This window comes from Canis lupus, chromosome 3, assembly GCF_011100685.1.
Source record: "Canis lupus familiaris isolate Mischka breed German Shepherd chromosome 3, alternate assembly UU_Cfam_GSD_1.0, whole genome shotgun sequence".
In the NCBI taxonomy this organism is placed as follows: Eukaryota; Metazoa; Chordata; class Mammalia; order Carnivora; family Canidae; genus Canis; species Canis lupus.
Window position 1 is genome coordinate 25,447,600 of NC_049224.1, and position 22,785 is coordinate 25,470,384.

The following is a 22,785-nucleotide window of genomic DNA, read 5'->3' on the forward strand; positions in this document are numbered from 1 at the left end:
GATGTTGGACACACACAGACACTGGCATATTACACAGCCATACAAAAAGATGAGATTGTGTTATGTGCAACAACATGGATGGACCTAGAGGGTATTATGCTAAGTGAAATAAGTCAGACTGAAGAAGACAAATACCATATGATTTCATTCATATGTGGAATCTAAAAAAACCCAAATGCATAAAAAAAAAGAATTAGATTTATAAAGAACAAAATGATGGTTGCCAGAGGGGAAGTGGAGAAAGATGATGGGCAAAATGGATGAGGGGAGAGGGCAATAAGAGGCTCCCTTTAGGTTCCCAGGCTACCCTTAAAATCCCAATTAATTCAAAACATGGCTGAAATTTTATACAACAAATAGTAGGAAAAAAAGACTAGTAGCACTATTATAGCCTGGAAACCTAATAATTATGCATAATGTAATTTCTGTATATGAAAGTGCTCTTTAGGGTAGAGAAGAAGAGAAGAGAGTCATTGGAAACATATCCATTTCTTCCACAGTGAGGAAGTAGCAACATTGGAAGATATTTTACATGGAAAGAGCCCTTCCCTGGCTGAGTTAAAATGCATAGCCATATACATGGGATATTTATAAATGAGACAGTATAAATAAAAATCACACATTCCAACAAAGGTAGTTTCTTATAACTTATTTAAATAAAGCAATATAAAGGCTTTGCCTGATTATTCCCTCCTATACCACAGTCTCAAAGAAAATTTCATATGATGGAGGGTTGGTGCAGCTCTTTCAAATCTTAGCAAAGATAGAAATCATAGACTAAAAAGATTATTAGATTTGACTATAATTGTTTTTTAATTATTTATGCCAGTAAATACTGCAAACCAAGGTAAAATAAAAATTAAAAAACTAAGTAAAATACTTGTAACATACACAACAAAGTGCTAATATCCTTAACAAAGATTCTCAAACCTGTAAGAAGTGAGTACCTTACTACCAAAATGGAAGAAGAATAAGCGACTTATAGGGGAAGGGATACAAATGGCTAAATAAAATAAAAATGTTCTAATTTCAATGATAAACCAAGAAATACAATTGAAAACAAAGACACACTTTTCATTCCTATCAAACAAGCAGAAAGAAAAACTTAATTTTAATTGGTAATCTCTAGCCCTCACTCTTAGAGAGACACTTGCTAGAGAGAGCACAACTATTGGCACCTCTACGGTACAGCTAGTGTCTTTCTCAGCCCCCAAGAAAGAATGAGTATAATATACTTGAAGTAAGTCTTCACCCCACTAAATATGCAAAATGCATCACATAAATAAATGTACAATATCATTCTCAATAGTTCTGGTAGAGAATTTTATTAAGGGAATGGGCATGAAAAACTAAAAAACTTTACTTTTTATGTAATATTACTTTATCTCTATTATATTTCACATTAAGGCATTTTAAAGTCTTTTTAGTCTGCTAGTCTGCATCTTCTCTGCAATGCTTCTTGGCATTGACTCATTAAGTATTCTTCATCTGATTCAAGGCAAAATATGCTTCTGATCAAATATGCACTCACATGCTCTTTGGCAAGCTACAAACCAAATTAGAAAAATCATAAATCTGGTGCTAAATGTTCTGGAGGGATGGTATGTGCTATACCTTCCTTATCAGAAAAGCACACATATGGATTGCAATATGTCAACAAACTGCGTCTGTGACTTTTCTCACTCCTAATTTTAAAAATCATAGAAAGATCAATAAAATAAACCATATCACTCTATTTGGATTAATAACTAACAAACCTATCTCCTTACTTCTCAAATGGAAATCATTCAAAATTACTTTGAAAGACACTTGAAATGTACTTGAAATGTACATTTTAATAACTATATCTGCATAAAAGTTAAAAATAAATACATTTGATATCCCAAGGCTGGTACCAATTTTAATATCACTAACCGCTTATACATATGTTCTCCAAAGAAAGTTTGCTGTTAAATAGCCTATAAAATCATTTTGTCACTTTGAATATGCCCCTTCATTTAAGAAAACCTTCAGTTTCCTTATTTACATCAACAAAATGACATAACAAAAATGATCGTCACTAACCTTTATCCATATATGCAAATGTGCATATTCACGCCAGTTTTGTCATTTCACATGAAAACATTTTAAAAGTTTTTTAATAATTATAGCATTAGTGTTCAGCAAACCATGTACATAGTAAACAAAATTCTTTGCAGTTCATAAGAAATCATATATAACTCTGTACATGATCATCTAGTAAAATGAACAAAGACTGAATTTTGCAAAACGAGGCTTAGGTATACAATTATGCTCTAAAAGAATAAATCTTTCTATATAAGTAATAAAATACATTAATCAAATTTCTAACATAAGACTAAACATAAAAATTACTTTAAAAATCTAAAATAATGTACTATCATCATTAAAGTATCTATGCAAAAGATTCTAAAACCTTTCAAATATGTTTCATAAAATAATGGTTAGCAAACACTAATTTTTAAAAATTCATTATAATTAATATTTAGTAAATAGTTATTTCAGGAATAATACATACATAGTTCTGATCTATGCATCATAAAGATCAGAAAGATGTGTAAGATATCTTTCTTGGACTTATCAAGGAGAAAACAATCTAACACCAAAGATAAGACATAAACATCTTAGACTGGAATTTCACAGCTTGAGGGGTGTTCAAGTTTATTTAATCCAATATATGTAACTACTCATGAAAAATCTTGTGTTCTAAAGAGGAAAATTTTTTTCTGATCTCTTAAAAATTTTATAAGGGAGCCTGGGTGGCTCAGTGGGTTAAGCGACTGTTGATTTAGGCTCAGGTCATGATCCCAGGGGCTGGGCTCCGCACTCAGAAGGGAATCAGCTTGAGAATCTTTCCCTCTGCCCCTCCCCTGACTTGTGCACGCGCTCAAGCATGCTCTCTTCCTCTAAAATAAATAAATAAATCTTAAAAAAAAAAAAACAAAGCTCACCTTTATGCCTACATAAAATGACTGTAAGTCTTGCCTTCTCTTGAATTATTCCACTGTAAAATGACTCTACATATCCTTCACACACTTTTCTTCTGTAGTATTGATTTTATCCTGAATGAAACACACATACACATACAACAAACATCTATCTTCTATTATTTGTTGTGAATATTTTATCTGCTACAATTTTTCCTTTAACATTATTCATATTTCGCTGTTGGTTTTTGTTTCCTGTTGATTTTTTTTTTCATTTTGATGCAGAAAAACCGATAAACCATTTCTTCATGGCTTCTTTTTTGTTTTTTTTTAAGTTTTTTTTTAAGTTTTTTTTTTTTTCTTTTAGAGAGAGCAAGAACATGAGTAGGGGGAAGAAGAGGGAGAGACAGAATCCAAAGCAGACTCTGTGCTGAGTGTGGAGCACAATGTGGGGCTAGATCCCATGACTCCAACCAAGATCGAGACCTGACAGGAAACCAAAATCAGATACTTAACCAACTGAGCCATCAGATACTGCTTCTTCATGGTTTCCATCTTGAGGCCATTCTTAGAAAGATTATAGAGTCACCAGCATTTTCACCTTCTAATTGTATGGGTTTGTTCAAAAATTTTAACTCTTTAGAGGCAGCCCGAGTGGCTCAGCGGTTTAGTGCCACCTTCAGCCCAGGCAGGGCATGATCCTGGAGACCCGGGATCCAGTCCCACATCGGGCTCCCTGCACAGAGCCTGCTTCTCCCTCTGCCTGTGTCTCTGCCTCTCTCTTTCGTTCTGTGTCTCTCATGAATAAATAAATAGAATCTTAAAAAAAAATTTTTAACGATTTAGTCCATCTGCAATTTTATTCTCAGGTATACGATGAAATAAAGGTTCAATCTAATCCATTTTCCACAGGCTTATAGCATTAAAGTTGCATGAGGATACTAAAAAAAAAAAAAAAAAATTTTAAGGACAAGAAAAGAGAAGAAAAGAAAAAATGTGAATCACACACAAAACCAAAAACAATTAAGCCAGCATCATGTTTCTCCATAGCAACTTTCAACACCAGAGGACAACTAACCAGTGTTCACAGAGTTTTGAAAGAAAGAAACTATGTCCCAAGAGCAGTCTGCCTAACCAAGATGATTGCATAGGATAAATACAACAAAGGATATTCTCAACATGAAACTGCCACCTATGAGAGCTTCAAAAAGAATTCTTCTTAATGGTGGAAGCTGGACAACTAAAATATAAATCAAAATTAAAATTCAAGGGTGAAAAAGCCAAGGTTAAAAAAAATCGTAGTATTGAATTCTAGTTAATTATATTCTCATTAAATACAGAATGAGAATTGAACAAGTATAGGCCTTAATTACAAAACAGAATGTGAATGTTATAAAGCTCAAATATTGTGTAACAAACAAAAATAGACAGAGGACAGGAAGGTAGGAAGGTAGAGTATATTATGCACATCATTCAAAACAGATCACAAACCAAAAATTTGCAACTTAAAATCATGAATCTAACCTCATGTTTTCTATAATCTCTTTACAGATCTTCTAAAATATATATTACTTGTAGTGAAGTACCTACTTGGAAGTTCTGCAGTTCTTTTAAGTACATTTAGTTTCTTTTCCTTTTTAGAAAATTAAGTAAATATATTTAATCCTTTAGGGAGAAGAAAGAAGGAAGGGAGGAGAAGTAGAAGGGAAAAGAAGGTGTATTTCTGACTATCTAATGGACTATGGTGGTTACCTGTGGGGTGATTTTTGAATTTCTTCTTTGTACTTTAATTTTTATAATGAACTTATGTCATTATACAAAGATAATAGTGATTCTTTTTCTCAGTTACAAAAAATCAAATTAAAAGTAGGCATTAAATAAAGATAAATAATCAAGGTTACAGGGGCATTGTACATCTTTTGGAAGCTACAGAATTGCATTTGACCTACAAACAACACACCTGGATATCAAGGCTATAGTTCATAGATTTTGAGCCAAGATCCTCTGGGATCTTTTAAACTTCTCATAAACAGAGTTGGGAGGTAGAAGCCTATTTTGTATTGTAAGACACAAACTAAAGTTCTGTGCATATTTAGGAAGTCTGATCTTCTGAGTAAACAAATCCAATGACCCCTACTCAGCCCCCATCTTCAACTGTCCCCTGCAACAGATGACTCTGCTAAGACACCCTCCCTTATGCTCTGGACAGAGGCTTCAGTGCCTTGCACACAGCAGCAATACAAATACTGTTGAGTGACGAATGGGACATTCTCCTGACTGCTCTCATCTCTGTCACTGTCTCTGCAGGCTTCTGCCTAAGCTTCTTTCTTTCCCCACCCGCCTACACATAGGCATCCCCCAAGGGTGGTTCTCACTTCACTCCTCCTCTCAGTCTAATTTCCCTGAATTATCTCAACCACTCTCAAATTCTAGCTCCAAAACCTAAAATGGGAAGTAAGTGCTAGACATCTCTACAAAGATGCCCTCCAGCGTCCTGAATTGGACATGCTTAAGTTGAATTATCTTCCACCTGCCCCTCCCACTCCTGGCCTATCTCTCATCCCTCTTGCCAACCAGTATCTCCTCTGACATCTCCAGTGCAGGCAGTGGCAACACACTTAGCTTCCTAGTCACAGAGAATGAGAACCTGGGAGTTGTCCTCAACTCCTTTCTTGTCCTTGTGTCTACTACTCCTTTTATACCTCCAAAATGTCTCTCACACACATTCCACCCTTCCTGTCCACACTGACATCATCTAATGCAAAAGCAGAACACTATGACGAAAACAATACCAGGTCTGGATTCAAAAGACCTAGGATCTGAGTACCAGGTCTGCTCTGAACTTGCTTTGAGATCTTGTACACATTGCCTAATGTATTTTTAGTACAAATCTTTATATCACAGGGTAACTCTAAAGGATAAATATATATCTATACCCTAAACTATATATAGTTTAGGGACAGTATTATTTTATATATTGTATGTGTGTGGATACACACATACACACATAAGTGTCCATATAAACACATGCACACATGCAAACATGTATGACATATATACAAACAAAAGACATATTATTATCTAGGCTGCTATAATATCTCATACAAAAATGTCCAATTTTAGGGGCACCTGGGTGGCGCAGTCAGTTAAGCATCTAACTCTGACTTTGGCTCAGGTCATGATCTCAGGGTCATGTGACTGAGCCCTGTGTCAGGCTCTGTGCTGTGCGTGGAGCCTGCTTAAGATTCTCTCCCTCTCTCTCTCTCTCTGCCCTTCCTGCCGCTACTCATGAGCATGTGCTCATGCTCTCATTCTCTCTCAAAAATAATTTTTTAAAATGCTCAATTTTAATATCTCAGTTCTCCAGGCAAACTTTTACCCTGAATGCAGGATTATTTTATTAAAACACCATTTATTTCTTTTTAATGGTCTGCAACTTGTTCTCCTTTGCTAAAATAAAACTAAAACTCCTTAGCATGGATTTCAAAGTGCTCCTTAAATTTCTGACCTCATCTCTGAGTATGTACCCTGTATTACCCATGTTCTACCAAAGCAGAGCCCTATAATTTCCTTTCCCCAAATATACCCTGCGTTTATAGTGTTCCTTCCAATCTAGAATTTCCATTTTAGGAAACTTCTCCCTTAAGGACCAATTCAAATATCACCCTTTCAATAATACCTTCACTGATCTTCATCTAAATAAGTGGCCCATATTTTACCTTATAAACATAAGGATCTTTATAATTCTCTCTTCAACTAGATGATAAATTCCTGCAGGACTGAGACAATAGTTTATTCACCTTTGACTCCATTAATTGTCAAGCCTAATACACAGTATACAACACATTTAAGGAACATGAGTAAAAGTGAATTGCACAAGTAGATTACTTTAAGCCTTTTAATTTCAAAGAAGAATTAGAAGCATATAGAAAGTTAAAAACATATAGTTTAAATGTATACACAATAAAGAATTAGGTCTAGATAGCTTTTTAAATGAAAATGATGGAAAGAATTTTAAGAGACATTATTAAGCTTCAAGCTAAACAAAAATATTGTTTGGTGCTCCCTCTGCTGGCTTTGCAACAGCAATTTATAAATGTTGAACAATAACACTACAAAGAAGTAAACATAGATTCAGCTTATCTGCTCCTGTATATACCTTCCACAAATAGCCAGAGTTAAAATTTTTAATTGAGTTCATTTGGAAATAACCCTATTTGCAAAAAAGTTGGTCTAACAAAACTGTTCATAAAGAGACAAAACTGATCTTACCATTTCAGTGATTATAATTACTGTCAAAATTCCTGTATTATACCTTTGTTTTTTAATTAAACCACTCACTTTATGTGTAAACTATTTCAAATTTTAGCTGAAACTACTGAGAAACAAAGTAGGATGAGATTTTTTGTTTCCTAGTTAATCAGAGCTTTTAAAAATTGATGAGGAATTTAAGAGGTTAAATTCTCCCTGTGTTTCTAAACAGAGTTATTCTGAGTACCCTGAAGGCATTTAATTCCAAAACAGGAAGCCACATAGAGGAACACTTGGTTACACTAATGTTATGCAGATCTTTTGGAACATACTTTTCTAAACACTTGCTGAAAGAACCTTTTCTATACTGCACGCTATCACATGAAGTCGGAGAAGGGTCCCACGGATACCGTAGTGCACTGACTGCTCAAATTGCCCTGTATTACTTCTCTATTTCCCTCCACTTTTCTTACTTTAAATGGTCTTCTGCTTGCTCAAAGAAAGAGTGGTAAGAAAATGAGCTTAGGGTCAAGGAATGTTTATTCACACAACACTGTTCAGTTGTTTTGGCATATAGGTGCATAAGAGCTATGATATGGCTTCTAGGAGTCAACTTAAAAAAAAAAAATCATTTAGAACTGATGTCCCAGAAAGATTAACCTGAGACCAGCAGAGACATCACTGTTAAAGGTTAGTGTCTTTTCTAATAAATTCGTGTTTTCTGTGCTTTTAAGTGTACTATAAAATCTCTTTAATCTAAAACATGTTAAGAGAGATCTCACCCTTGTCGTTGAACAAAGAACAATAGGAAACCACAGGGAAGTGGGCAGAGCAGTGGATTTATGTAACTAAGTGGCATGGATGCTGGAGCTACTACCTCTGTTACTAAGCAAATCACTTAACGTGGTAGGCTCCATTTCCCAACTTTGAAGTAAGGGTTCAGACTACTAGTGATCACCAAGATGCTACCTATGATGTTGTGACTAAACAGATAAACTAGAGCCCAGGTCCACTTTAAGTGACAGGTATAAGGCAGGGAAAAAAAAAGGTGAGTGCACTTTCATATGCCATTTGATCTCACATACCATTTCAATACCATCCATGTTTAAAAAGAGCTCTTTTTCTTAAGTTTCTATACCAGTTTATGTTCAGTTATGTTTTAAAGAAAGTAAATGATCACTGAGCAATTATCCTTCTGTGTTGGAAATTAAGGTTTCATGCACATTCTTGATTTTCCATAAAAGTGAAATGCAGTAATATTAAAAGCAGTAAAATTAAAAGTCTAGTCAGAAGAAGCCAAATGGAAAAAAAGAGTCAATATATTTGGATCTGCTTATGGTTACTTTCAAAGAATTTATGAAAATATTTATTCCATTCTTAACATTTAGGCAGTAAGAATTTTGTTGAAATCAGCTTGAGAATGTCAAAATAGTATTTTTAATCTATTCTGCAGAGCTTGGGAATTATTTCTCCTTAAGAAATTGCCATGTGGGGATCCCTGGGTGGCGCAGCGGTTTGACGCCTGCCTTTGGCCCAGGGCGCGATCCTGGAGACCCAGGATCGAATCCCACGTTGGGCTCCCGGTGCATGGAGCCTGCTTCTCCCTCTGCCTGTGTCTCTGCCTCTCTCTCTCTCACTGTGTGCCTATCATAAAAAAAAAAAAAAAAAAAAAAAAAAAAAAAAAAAAAAAAGAAATTGCCATGTGTTGGGGCGCCTGGTGGCTCAGTTGGTTAAATGTCTGCCTTCAGCTCAGGTCAGATCCCGGGTTCCTGGGACTGAGCCAGAGCTGGGATCCCTGCTCAGTGAGGAGTCTGCTTCTCCCTCTCCCTTTGCCCCTCCCCCCCTTCACTGGTTCTCTCTCTCTCTCTCTCTCTCTCTCTCAAATAAATACAAATCTTAAAAAAAGAAAGAAAGAAAAAGAAAATCGTCATGTGAACAAGAAAAAGATTTTAACCATGACAGTATGTTACTGATGGCTTCTTGTGCTAGGATTCACGATGTTTACCCCCACCCACCCTGGGACAGCTGAGATGAGAGACTGGTTGGTGAGTAGGTGCCTCCCTGTTAGGGCCATGGGGCAACAGCAGCCAGGCCCAGAGGAGGAAGCTGAAGGTCAGATACAGAGGATATTCCCAGGCTCACTGTGACTCTGACATCCAAAGCATGGCAACCTCTAAAATGCTGAGCTGCTGTCTTCTGAGCAGGGCTGTCAAATCTTAGATTTGTTTTTGGAAATTCAGCTCATGAATATGTCCTCTAACATTCAGAGGGCATCCTCACTGAAATGTACAATTACATATATGACTGTAGCAAAGAAACCCTTACATCCCAAAAGATTTAACAGCAATTCATCATCCAGTGATTCATTTCACTTTAAATTATTGAATGCTCTATTCAGAAATGATACAACAAGGTTTCAGAGCTGTAAATTAGCTGGCAGTTAAACAGTATCGAAAAAAAGGCATTCTGAAGTATGGAAGAAAAATATTCAGAGTATGTGATTCATTTTCATTTAACATAATATATATCCAATGTTGAATGAACACAGGAAACTTATGATGTGGTTTGTTGTAAAATGAAAACAGTAGTGCCCAATAAAAATTCTGCTTTTTTCATTCCTTATGGTAATTCATTTACCCTATTAGCCAATACCAGTGCAGTGAACTACTGAACAATTTCTGAACATTTCTGTAGAGAAAATTTCATTTCTGAATGAAATTACTGACATTTTCTGAGAAAATGTCAAGGAAGGCCATTTATCAGACTCCAGCTATATTGATGTCATTATGTGCAAATGTGTGACATCAAATGCTGACATTATTAGGTGTTCATCATAATAACTCAGTCCTTTCTAGACTCTATGATGCAGTATGAACTGATAACAATCAACTCATGCTATGTCACGTTTATTGCAAAACTCCTACATCAATAATACTAGACATTTTGAAATAAAAATACATATAAATGAATAGAACTTTAAATGTTTTTCCCATAGAAAATAATAAGAAAAGATCTTATTGATGATCATTCAACATAATTTCACATAGAATTTCAATGATAAAGCTTAAGTTCTGTGTCCCCTTTAAGACCAGTAGGTCTCTAAAGTTATACTTCCTTAGACCCTTGCCAAAAAGTTAATTTAAGAAAATAATGGTGTTTAAGAAAAAAACTGTTAGTTTTTTTTTAAATATTTTATTAATGTATTCATGAGAGACACAGAAAGAGAGGCAAAGACACAGGCAGAGGGAGAAGTAGGATCCCTGTGGGGAGCCTGATGCGGGACTTGATCCTGATCCCAGGTCTCCAGGATCATGCCCTGGGCCATAGGCAAACGCTCAACCACTGAGCCACCCAGGCATCCCACTGTATAAAGTTTGATCCAAAACCAATAGAAAATATTTTAGTATTATGTAAAAACATATTTTATTTATTTTTAAAGACTTTATTTATGTATTTATTTATTTGAGAGAAAGAGAAAATACAAGTGAGGGGATGGGCAGAGGGAGAGGGGGACAGAACCCCAAGCAGACTCCCCACTGAGCAGGGAGCCCGACAGGGGACTCAATCTCACGACTCTGAGATCATGACCTGAGATGAAACCAAGAGTTTGATGATCAACCAACTGAGCTACCCAGGTGCCCCTCTAAAAACATAGTATTGAACATGATAAGACAGACACCAGACACTAAAGGGGGCTCAGCTCATGATCTCAGGGTTGTGGGAACAAGGCCCCCATTGGGCTCCCTGCTCAGTGGGGAGTCTACTTGAGATTTTCCCTCTCCCCCTGCCCCTCCCCCCTGCCCCTCCCCTCACTCAGACTTACTTTCTCTCCCTCTAAATTAATCAAAAAAAAAAAAAGAAGAAGAAACCAAAGAATATGTAGTATATGATATATTTTAAGAGAAAAGAGTCACGGGTGCCTGGCTGGCTTAGTGGAGCAGGTAACTCTTAATCTCAGGGTTGTGAGTTTGAGCCCCATGTTGGGTATAGAAAGTACTTAAAAATAAAATCCTTAAAGTAACAAACAAAAAGAAAAGAAAAAAGAGGCCAAATGAATCTAAGTATAGAAGTCAGATTAGTGAGCAAGTAATGATTCGAAGTGGCAAGAGAGGGTCCTGTGGTTCAGTAATGTTCTGTTTTTTTATCTGGGTACGGGATACATGGGTATGATAGTTTTGTGAACATTGAGTTTAAATTAATTAATTAGAATAAAATAAAATAAAATAAAATAAAATAAAATAAACCCACAGGCAGAAGCAATGGGAGACCCAGTGAAGCCCACTCCAGGCATACATACATACACTGTAATTTAGTATGGATTTCTAAAGGAAAGAGAAGTCTTTCAGAAAGGAGGGAGACAAATGGAAAACAGGACAAAAGAGGGAAGTTGAGTAATGGATCTATTAACATACCATACCATAGATGCGTGGTAGAAAAAGAAAGGGGCAGGCAGGTGAATCCCAATCTCATAAGCACAAGGTGACAGAGCTAAACTAAGAGGTCCATGGGATAAGAGTTGGGACTATGGGCTCAGTTGGGTCCCTGTCATATTAGGACCTCATTTTAGAATGCAAAGAGAATCATAATTGTTGATCTCTATGTACCAGATACTGTGCTAAAAACTTTACAAAGAAATTATTTTACATTTTACTAGACCAAGGATACAGAAAGAGCTCAGAAGTTGTTTACTGAATTTAATTACCATAATCCTTACATAATAGGTATTATTATCCTTGAGTTAGAACCTGAGGCCTGATGAGTTATTTATGCAAGGTTTTAGAAAAAGCAAGTGGTGGAAAAGGTTTATCCCTTTTTTTCTTCAGGAGGAGCTGGGAAGAAAAGAAGGAAAAGGCAAAAGTAAACAATCCCTCCATCTTAATTTAATCCTTCTTCCTGTAAAGTAAGTCATGATCTTTAGAAGGTATGGTTCAAGGCAGTTCAACACAGAGCCTATCATATTAGCTAAGGATTTCATCTAAGGATCAAGTTAGGATCTCCCAAACTAAAAGTTTTCAAACTGCATGTGAGATAAGACCTATAAGCCAAGAAAGAGGAGGACCAAGCAGCTGGGATGTAACAGTTGCTTCCACAAAACAGAGCTGAGCTGCTCAAGTATTAGGAAAGGGCATCAGTTACACACTGGTAGAAAGGACGGTCTCCCCAAGAGTTCCCCACAGCCCTGTCCTATTATGCCTTGTACCATATGAACCCAGGCTGAAGTAAAATGCTTTCCAGAATTGTTCTCTGTAACTAAAAGGAATAGATACAGATACTTTTGTACATATACATGTAGATACAAATAATCAAAACTATGCCTTGAAAATGAATATAGGCCAAGTGTGGTCAGTATTTTTATATTTTGGAAAATTCATTTAAGTCTCTAAAAGAGTACTTTAACAATGTTTACCATTAATAATACTTGATTTACTTATTTGGAATCTTGACAACAAAGTTTCTTTTTCTTTTCTTTCTTTCTTTTCTTTCTTTGTTTTTATAACTAGGCAAAGAACTTTATTGGCCTTGTTTCAAACTTTATTCCCAAGCTTCTTCAGCTTATTTCACTGCAAAGAATGAATCATGTATAAGCAAAAACTGAAAAGAGCTATAGTGTCCAAGGGGCTTGGGCTTAAAAATATCTACATTAGAGATTAGAGATCTACATTTTATCAGATCTATGAACAAAATTTTAAAAAGCAATTATAACATAAAATAGCAGCTCCCAGGGCACCTTGGTGGCTCAGTCGGCTAAGCAACTGCCTTCAGCTCAGATCATGATCCTGGAGTCCTGAGGAGTTCCACAATCCTGCTCCCTGCTCAGCAGTGAGTCTGCTTCTCCCTCTGGCTCTGGCTCTCTCTCGCTTGCTCTTGCTCTAGGTCTCACTCTCTCTCTCTCTGCCTCTCAGGAATAAATTTTAAAAATCTTTTAAAAAAATAGCAGCTCCCAATCACTTCTTCAAGTTTTATCTTCTTCAGAAGTTGACTCAATTCAGTTTGCTTCATTCTTGGAAGCTTCATCAAAATGCTCCACAAGATCTGAAACTTTATCATCATCACCCTCTCCGGTAGCAAGCGGTGCTTTTCCATCCACAGACCGTTTGGGCAGAGCTTCAGCCAATCTTCTTAAACTAGTCAGACTGTCTGCACCAAGCTAGTTTAACATACTGGGTAGCGTATCTGTCGGCTGCTTTGTGTCCGCATGGCCTGCGATGGTGAAAGTGTTCACCGCCAGCGATGCCTGAACTTTAGGGGTTGTTAAAGTAGATCACTGTTCCTTGGTTTGTGAACGTATTCACTTCTTCAAAACCAGAGATATTGCTTAACCCTAATTTCTTTGAGGAGAACTTAACTTTATCATTAGCTGTAGCTGTTCTATGAACCACCTCCCTTCAGTGAGCAATTCCTTTCTCACCAATGCACACTTGTGCTTACCTTTTGGCGAATTTCTCCTGGTTCATGATGGTTTCTTTGATCTTGTTGAAGGGATCACATGGGGGACTAGGGTTGGTGCTCAGGGGGTCTCCAGCGGACCAGCTGAGATTAGGTGCGCGCGCACACACACACACACACACACACACGACTCAAGATGGCAGCTAAAGCCAAAGTTCCTTTATTGTACATAGATCTTCTTCTCTTTCTGATGGAATAGGCATCCAATAACTATTGTGTTTAACTTTTTAATATCAAGAATGGGCACAGGTCTAGAGGTAGTCCTAAAGCATTTTCAGTCTACCTCCAACAGACTTATGGTGCAGACAGAATACTATAGTTTAAAATCACAAAACTCATAACCTCAATATGTTAGATCTCTTAATCATAGAATTGTAAATACAAATCCAAAACACATGCCACATTAACATCCTAATATGTTCTGAAGAAATTCACATAATCAAAACAAAAGAAAATAAAAACCCACCATAAAATGACTGAAGCTATACATTCCATGTGCCATAAATATTAAAGTATAACTGTCTTATAGCTATACTAAATGAAATTTGGTTCAACCAATTAATACTTCCAGTAGCAAATTAATCAATAAGAAAATTCATAAAGCACAATACTTCAAGGGTTAGAAAGATTGCTAAAAGTGCAAAGTCATTATGTGTCCACAGAATACTATTTCACTAGTGCCTTCCATTAAAAGAAAATGCTAGCTTCTGAAAAACATGAAAACAAGCTTTGTGAATACGGAGTATTCATTTAAAGGAACAATTGTTCTTATTTATCCGTAATAAGTAGAAATCTAATTTTATCAAAATCTCTTAAAAGAAATGTTAATCAAACTAAAACTGGGCTGGCTTCTGTGTGTGTGTGTGTGTGTGTGTGTGTGTGTGTGTGTAGATATATATATATATATCTCCCCTCGGCACATAGTATCAGAAGGAACTGTACCTATCATGTCTCCCCCTAAAATGTCCCTGATAGGCAATTTTCTAGTTGCTTTTGAATGTTCAACAATAGTCACATTAGTATCTCTAAAAAAGCCCACTCAACTTGAGGCACATAAAAATATTAGGAAATTCTTCTCTATATTTAGTAAAATTTGTCCATTTTAAGCTCCTATCTACTGGTTTTATTTGCCTCCAAGGCAGGCAAGTGTGGTCATGAGACTAAGTTGTGGCCAAAAAAATGTCAGTGGCAGTATCTGTGCAAATTCTAGGAAGGCTTCTTAAAAGGGAGAAGTGGGGGCAGCCCCGGTGGCGCAGCGGTTTAGCGCCACCTGCAGCCCAGGGCGTGATCCTGGAGACCCTGGATCGAGTCCCACATCGGGCTCTCTGCAAGGAGCCTGCTCCTCCCTCTGCCTGTGTCTCTGCCTCTCTCTCTCATTCTGTGTCTCTATGAATGAATAAATAAAATCTTAAAGGAAAAAAAAAACTCTTAAAAAAAAAAAAGGGAGAGGTATACCTTTCCCCTACATCATACTCCTACTTCTTTCTGCCATCTGGAATAGGGATGTGACTGGAGGAACTCCAGTAATTTACCATGAGGTGATCTGGAAGATGGAAATAATCATTCGCTGAAGACATCAGAGTCAGAGTCCTCAATGACTCTGTAGAACAGTATTCCCAGCCCTGGTTATCCATCCCCAGAATTCACTTACACAAGAGAATACCCCATGTGTGTACTTGTTATCCAGAATTTAGGAACTTAATTCCTGACTCATATACTGAGTCTGCAGATATGTTTTCCATATATTTTTTAAGATTTATCTATCTATATTAGAGAGGGGGGATTGGAGAGGCACAAGGAGAGAATCTCCAAGCAGACTCCCTGCTGAGTGTGGAGCTGACATGGATCTCAATCCCATGACCCATGAGATCATGACCTGAGCTGAAATCAAGAATCATATAGCCAACCGAGTCACCCAGGCATCCCAACATTTTCAGTATTTGAAGAACAACATCATATTCTACCTATATCCTCTTTATTCTTAACTTTTTCAATTTCATCATCTGGGTCACCCTCGTTTATACAGGCTCGAGCCTTTCAGAATCCTTCTTAAAAGTCATAATAGAACTCCACGCATCCACCAGATGGGAATTGACCAATAGAAAACAGAGGGATTATTCACTTCTTTGTTGTCATTCCAAGATAGCCTGATGCATTAGCTTCTTTAGCAGTCCTCAAGACTAAAGATTCATACCTGGTTATAGGTAGCCAAAAAAATACCTAGTTTTTACTTTGTTTTGTCTTCTACTGCAAATACCTTTAAAGCAGGCTTTTCCTACTTTGTATACATTTACTAATTTGTTGTTTTTCTTTAATCCAAGTGAAAAATTTCAGATTTCTCCTTATTATATTTTTTATAGTCTATTACTCCATGCAATGGAAATAAACCTTGAACCCCAATTTTAGTATTCCACTTAATTAACTATCTTTCTTCATTAGCTTCTTGCTTTTGCTTATTTATTAGCAGGTATCCTGTGTTCCCACCAAGTCCTTTGCAAGAACTTGACATGATCAAGGCAAAAGACAGAGCCCTTTAGTGATCCACTGAAGATTTCTCTCCCAGTGGGCAAGCAGCACATAATCAACATTCTAGTGATGCTTGTCCAACCAGCCCTGATTCCCAAAGACCTGCTCCTTTCAAGAACTCAGGCCCCAGAACAGGGCCATAAGAGGCCACCGGTGGCATGTAGGAAGCCCAAAACCTGACTATTGCCATGCAGAAAGAGACTGGCAGGGTGGCCTGACTCACTGCACTGGGAGGTAAGTGTGAGGAGGCCGAGGCAGTCAAAGCTACAGCACTCATTTATACAACAAATACTTAGAAAAAAGGAGGTCTCTTCCTTTAAAAAGAAAAAAAAAAAACTTTTCTCCTTAAAAAGAAAAAAATTATTAGTTCATTGAGTGTAGGGCGGAGACTTGACTAGTGATTGATTGACAAAGCAGTGTAAATTCCTAACTACCCCATTTGCATAGATATTGATTGCAGTGGGCTTCAAAAGACTGATTATGCTGCTTCTCAGATTTGAAATGAGTATCTTATACCTTAGCCCTACAGAAAAACCGAGATGCAAACATTAAAGAACTTAAATATGCACATGTGAAAATGTATTTATGATTAATGATAATTTATTAAGTGCAATACTGTGCTAAATTAATATATGCAGAGTAAGACTGACTTGTGCTGATGGAATTATCTTGTTTATGATTACTGTTATTGACTTTAAAAGAGCTACACTGCTATTTTCTGAACAAGAGGCATAGTTTAACACACACAATGCAAAACATTTAGATATTTACTGCATTGTCACTAATCATTAATTTGATGTAGGTTCAGTCATTGTAAATTAAAGGTTCCTGTATCTATAAATGTCAGTTCATTTATAAAAAAGAATATACAAGGTTGCCTGGGTGCCTCAATAGGTTAAATGTCTGACTTCAGCTCAGGTCATAATCTCAGGGTCCCCAATCAAGCTCAGCAAGGAGTCTGTTTGTCCCTCTGCCACTCTTCCCCACTCCTGCACACCCCCTCAAATAAATAAAGAAATCTTTAAAAAAATGTTTCTAATTTAAAAATTTTTATAGATTTAAAAAGAATATACAGAAAGAATATTTAAATATACATTTATTATTTCTGATTAAGAGAAACATATATAGCAAATTATAATACTTTATCAATTAATAATTTACACCATTATCCCTTATATACATCTTAACTGATATTACTCAATATATAAACAATCACTGTCTTTATTAAATATTGGTATCATTGAAAACACTTTTTAAATTTATTATACTGCTGTAAGATAGAAGGTAAACTGGATCCATTCTTTTCTTTGGGGAGCTAAACTTTTTTCTTTTTTTCAATTAAATAACATTCAAGCTTGGCCAACAAATTATTTAGATTTTTCTTTTTGTGTGTGTGGTTTTTTTTCCCAATGAATAGTTTAAGAAAATATAAACCTAGGTAGGTTACAGTTTGAATCACTCGAGTAGCTTTTTATTTTCCTTTTGGTGAGGAAAAGAAGATCTACAAATTAGCATGGTTTTGTCTAGTTTTTGGTCATGGTTCATGTCAATTCAAGTCTCTACTTAAATCTAAATTAAATTAAATTCAAGATGTAATGCTGCTTTATTGTTCTTATAGATTCATTTTTCTATCTTCATTGCTGTCAACAAGTCTATGTGCTTTGGGTGAACTGAACAAAGTTCCATGCAATTTGGTCAGGCTGACTTTTTGGGACCATTTAAAAAAGAACTATCTACTCAGTACTTGTGAACTCATTGTTCTTGCAGTGAACTAGAACTACTTCAATAAATCTTATTCAATCCCTAAAAGGACCTGAAAATTTTTCATTGGTCCTATTAGCTAACAGCTTGGTCTTTAGGTCAAATCAAGTACGAAAGTCTAGAAACAATGATCCCTTTATTTGAAGAATGTTAAAACTAACATTAGCAAATAATTAGAAAAAAGAGGCTGAGCTCAATGAAAATAAATTCAGTTCACTATTAATATATATTTTATTTCTTTAGATATTAATATCTTAATCCTAAGAAAATACTAAAATGTTTCATTCTTGTGTCTCAAAATTGATTAATTAATCTAAATTAAAAGTATTCAACACCTTTACCTGGCCTTCGCTTCTAAGAGCCTGGGCTGAAAGACAGTTTTCTTGACCATCGTAAATGAGACAATCAAAACTATACAGAATCCAGATTGAAGGTCACAGTGGGAAATAAGATTTGCATAGAGCAACAACTGATCCATTTTCATATGGATCTGATCCTTTATTATTTTTTTGTTTTTGTTAAACCAGTTTTAAAATAGCAATTCTCTTCCTTCTGAGTTCTCCAGCTCCATACACCAATTTTCTTCTAGGCCCACATCACTGCAGACATGGTATAATAAACAACACCCCCAATTTTATAAGATTGCTTTGTTTGGTTTGTGAGCAATATGAATGATAGTTTTAAAAAAGTTCTGCTAGAGTAGAAATATGCCTGTTATTTTGCACCCTCTAAGTCTGGCATCTTCAACTATTAAAATGGAGCTACTATCATGGGAAATTATTGGAAATGTATTTTTAAATTAAATGAAGAAAATGATTCATGTTACTAGTTTGGGTTTAGGTTTTCGACACGGCTATCTTGTTGCTGAGGTTGAAATTCTCGCAGCATGAATCTATTGTAAGTTCTCTTGAGACTTCTTTGGGCAAATATTATGCTGTAATTTAAGATGGTCCTAGACCTTTTGATAAACCTTTTCACATAATTTAAGCGACTGAAAAAGACCTTCTAAATACTTTGATATTTTACTACTGAATCATCATAGCTCTGTGACCTCTGATCTTTATTCAGGAATGTTTGGGTTTGGCAAAAAGAAGGTGTTTTTAAATTTTAATACTAGTATGTGTAGGGATAAAGGTCATTAGCATCCATGATAGTAATAATAATACTTTGTATTTATATAGCTCTTCCTCAAGAAAAAAAAATTCCTTCTTCAACAAAAAAATGAAAGTTGACTGAAAATTCTGTTTTATAAAGTATATAACAACTTTAAGATATTTTAAACGTAACTGGCTATAATTTTGCAGAGGATCTACTTTGGCTTAATTTAAAAATAGATTATTGCTTCAAAAAGCATACACAACTACTACTACATAAATGGAGCTAATTTACCTTAACCTTGAGGTAACTCAGAAGATATTTCTTTGTACATAATTCATAGGTATCTCTTTAGAGGTATTTCTCCGTAGATAGTTTAAGAGAAATATATATAATAGTATGAACATTAAAGACAGTAGTTAAAAGACACAAGATATTATTTGACCAGATGATTTTACAACAAAAATTGGGGCAGTAGGGTATGGCTGAGCACAGTATGAAAGGATATGGAATTACTAATTGGTTATTTCCCTTGCTAAGGAAAGGCATTAGTCTATGTTACATGTTCACAGAAACTGTCACTCTAGGATGAAATGCTAAATTACCAGGCCAGCTCATAGTTCTCACTAGGATGCTAACATAAGCTAACAAACTTTGTCCTATTTTGGGTAGATGGGTCTCATTTTGAGCTCTCAAGATTTCGATAATAAAGCTGGCCTAGTAAGCCTATAAGCTATAGCCCCGTCACCTCCATGACTCCGAGCTTGGCACAATATTTCCTCATCAAGGAAATACTGTAATGCAAAGGAGAGCCAAAGAGCTAGAGGGCAGCAAAAGAAATTGCAAAGCAGTATTGATACCACAAACTAGAAAAGATTTTAAGGTATTAAAACAGCAATATTCCAACAGGGGAAGGGTTCCATTTTGAGCTAACTTTGGATTTAAGTCATTCCACAAAAAAAAACATATCTGAGAGAGAAAATAGGCTACAAGGTTTAAGCTGTTATAAAATAAATATGAAGTTAGACTTACAAAAGCTAACTTTTAAGCCGCTCTAATAGCAAAAACGGCTGAGATTGACATCTGCAGAAATTTTAAACCCAAATCATATGGCAAAATAGACAAATCTTAGAAATAGATGTGTGAGTGCACCTGCTTTTCTCACAGCAGTGCATAAAAATACTCCAAACCCAGACAGACTGTAGAATTGATGCTTCAGGAGTCTTTATTGGACTATAAAATGATATCCATGTGATAGCTAATGTGCCAGTGTTTTCATGTGAAAGATTAGTAGTATCTTTTGTAATAAACCCTAGCTCTTCTTGTACAGTATTAGTGGCAAGCAACTACATGTAAGGCAAAGAGAGAAGCTGATCGACTTCTTGCCTCTGCAAAGTCTCCAGAGTTGAGCTGTCATAGGGTGCACAGAGATACAGAAATGTTTTTAAGAGTTCAAGATCATTAATGTCTATTAATTTTCCCAGTAAAGGGATTCCTGGGTGGTGCAGTGGTTTAGCGCCTGCCTTTGGCCCAGGGCGCGATCCTGGAGACACGGGATCGAATCCCACGACGGGCTCCCGGTGCATGAAGCCTGCTTCTCCCTCTGCCTGTGTCTCTGCCTCTCTCTCTCTCTCTCTCTCTCTCTCTGTGACTATCATAAATAAATAAAAATAAAAAAAAAACACAGAAGAATAAATGCCTGAATTCTGAAAATTAAAAAAAAAAAATTTTTCCCAGTAAAGTAATACAACTTGTTTTAAGAAACACAGGTTCTTCTTGTGCTTTAGAGCCAGGCTGTGTCTAGGAGTGGTTAGAAATCCAGAGAAATCTGAGAGAGCCTCATGACGAAAGGCACCAAATCACTGCCCAGACTTCTCCAACAATGCTATAAACCCTGGTACTTCCTGCCTAACACCATCCCTCCCTAGCCAGAAAGAGCCAAGTAGGAGCCACAGTGGGCTGCAACATACTGGGAGAAGACAGGACAAGAGGAATTGCTGGCTGCAAGTATATCACCCCTCCTGGTTAAAATGAAATCAGACAAAATAATCTGTGATTCTCGTAATCAAAGATCACATTTTAGACAAAAATTGAGCCCAAACAAATTCAAGATGTCTCACACATAGAGATAATTAGTATTTGCTAATTGTACCGTGATAGTAATAAACTCATCCCATCATCCAAGCAGATTTGATGCTGGCAAACACTATTCTTAGTCCCTTATTTTATTCATTAAAAAATAATTTAAAAAATTAAACTACTCTTAGTTGGATGTTTATATTACCTGTGGCATAAATATAATAGATATATATACATATATATAATAATTTATGGGATGATTTGCTAGGATAAATTTTGAGAACTAGAATTGCTAAGACAAGTAACTATTTTATATCTTCATACATATTACCAGATTGCATTCCAGAAAGACTAAGGCAATTTACATTCTACCTACATGTATTAGAAGCTGTTTTGTCACCAGTATTTATCATTTGTTTTCTGCCTTGGCAATATGTAAGGTGAAAGTGGTATGTCTCAATCGTTTCTATTAGTATTTCTTTGATTAGCATTAGAGTACAAAGCAGCCTCACACATGAGTTCAGATGAAACCTAACTAACCAAACTACAAACTCTTAAGAGAGATACAGCAATACGGTTGGTTTAAGCCCGAAGTTTTGGGATGGTTTGTTACACATCAATAAAAATCAGAAACATATTTTGTTGTTATTAGTATCATGTTTAGAAAGCCCCTGCCACTTAATATTCTAAAAACATAAACCTATACCTTTCCTTTAGTGCTTTTATATTTGAATTTGTACTTTTAGCACATGTTTGGGCATATGATATGAAGATGGTACCCAATCTTGTTTTTTCAAATAGTTATCCATTTATCCTAATAATATTTAATAAATAACCATTCTTTCCCTCCACTGATTTGAATACTACTTTTACCATATACTAAATTCTCAGGATAACTTAATGGGATAAATCCAAAAGAAAAATGTCCAAACTCACCTTCAAATACAAAAGTTATTAAACCAAATTAGTAATGTTTTCATTAAAAAATTCTATATTTCCATCTTAAGTATGTATATGCAAACTTTATTGTAAATACAATTATTTTTTCCTTTCAGGAAGAAAATCAGAAACATGTGTTTTCCAACATTTTGTTATGGAAATAATCTTATAATTCAGAAAGCTTTTTAGTATTATATTCACTATAATATGATTTTTCTGGTACTAATTAACCCTGATTTTAAAATGTGGTGTCTACAGCTCCCTGAATATGTATTAACCAAATGACCTTAAGTCGGTATTAATCCAACTGAAAACACTTCTTGAAAGGCCTTCACTGCAGTCTACAAATATTAGGTAAAATGCAAGTCAATTTTTTTCCACATTACAAAACTATGGGAAAAATAGATCTTGTTAAATTTTAGGTAGGACTCTGTCAACATGCAAGTCTCCTGGGAATTTCTTAGTCCCCTAGCACAAAATATGTAAGAAGACATTTTATGGAAATTATTTAATAGCAAGATTAAATCCTATGTCCCTACCAACAAAGCATGCTAACAATATTAAAGGAGCAATCCAATTCTTAACTTGAAGTGAAAAAGTACACATTCAAATAATCACTCCTGAGTTGCCTTTTAGCTCTACTCCATTGTCAAACTTTCCTTTATTAGTGTCATGGAAGCCACTGAATTGAAGAGAAGGGGGAAAAAAAGCTTTAAAAAGGCAGACATAGCAGGATAGCTGA

General features: G+C 35.8%; 1 protein-coding gene and 1 pseudogene across 15 annotated transcripts in view; both read right to left on the reverse strand.

Annotated features, from left to right (window-relative positions):
• Positions 1-22,785, reverse strand: part of ATG10 (autophagy related 10) — a 221,128-nt gene that overhangs the window by 116,783 nt on the left and 81,560 nt on the right. The gene's annotated exons all lie outside the window — the stretch shown is intronic.
• LOC119871162 lies at positions 13,183-13,660 on the reverse strand (annotated as a pseudogene).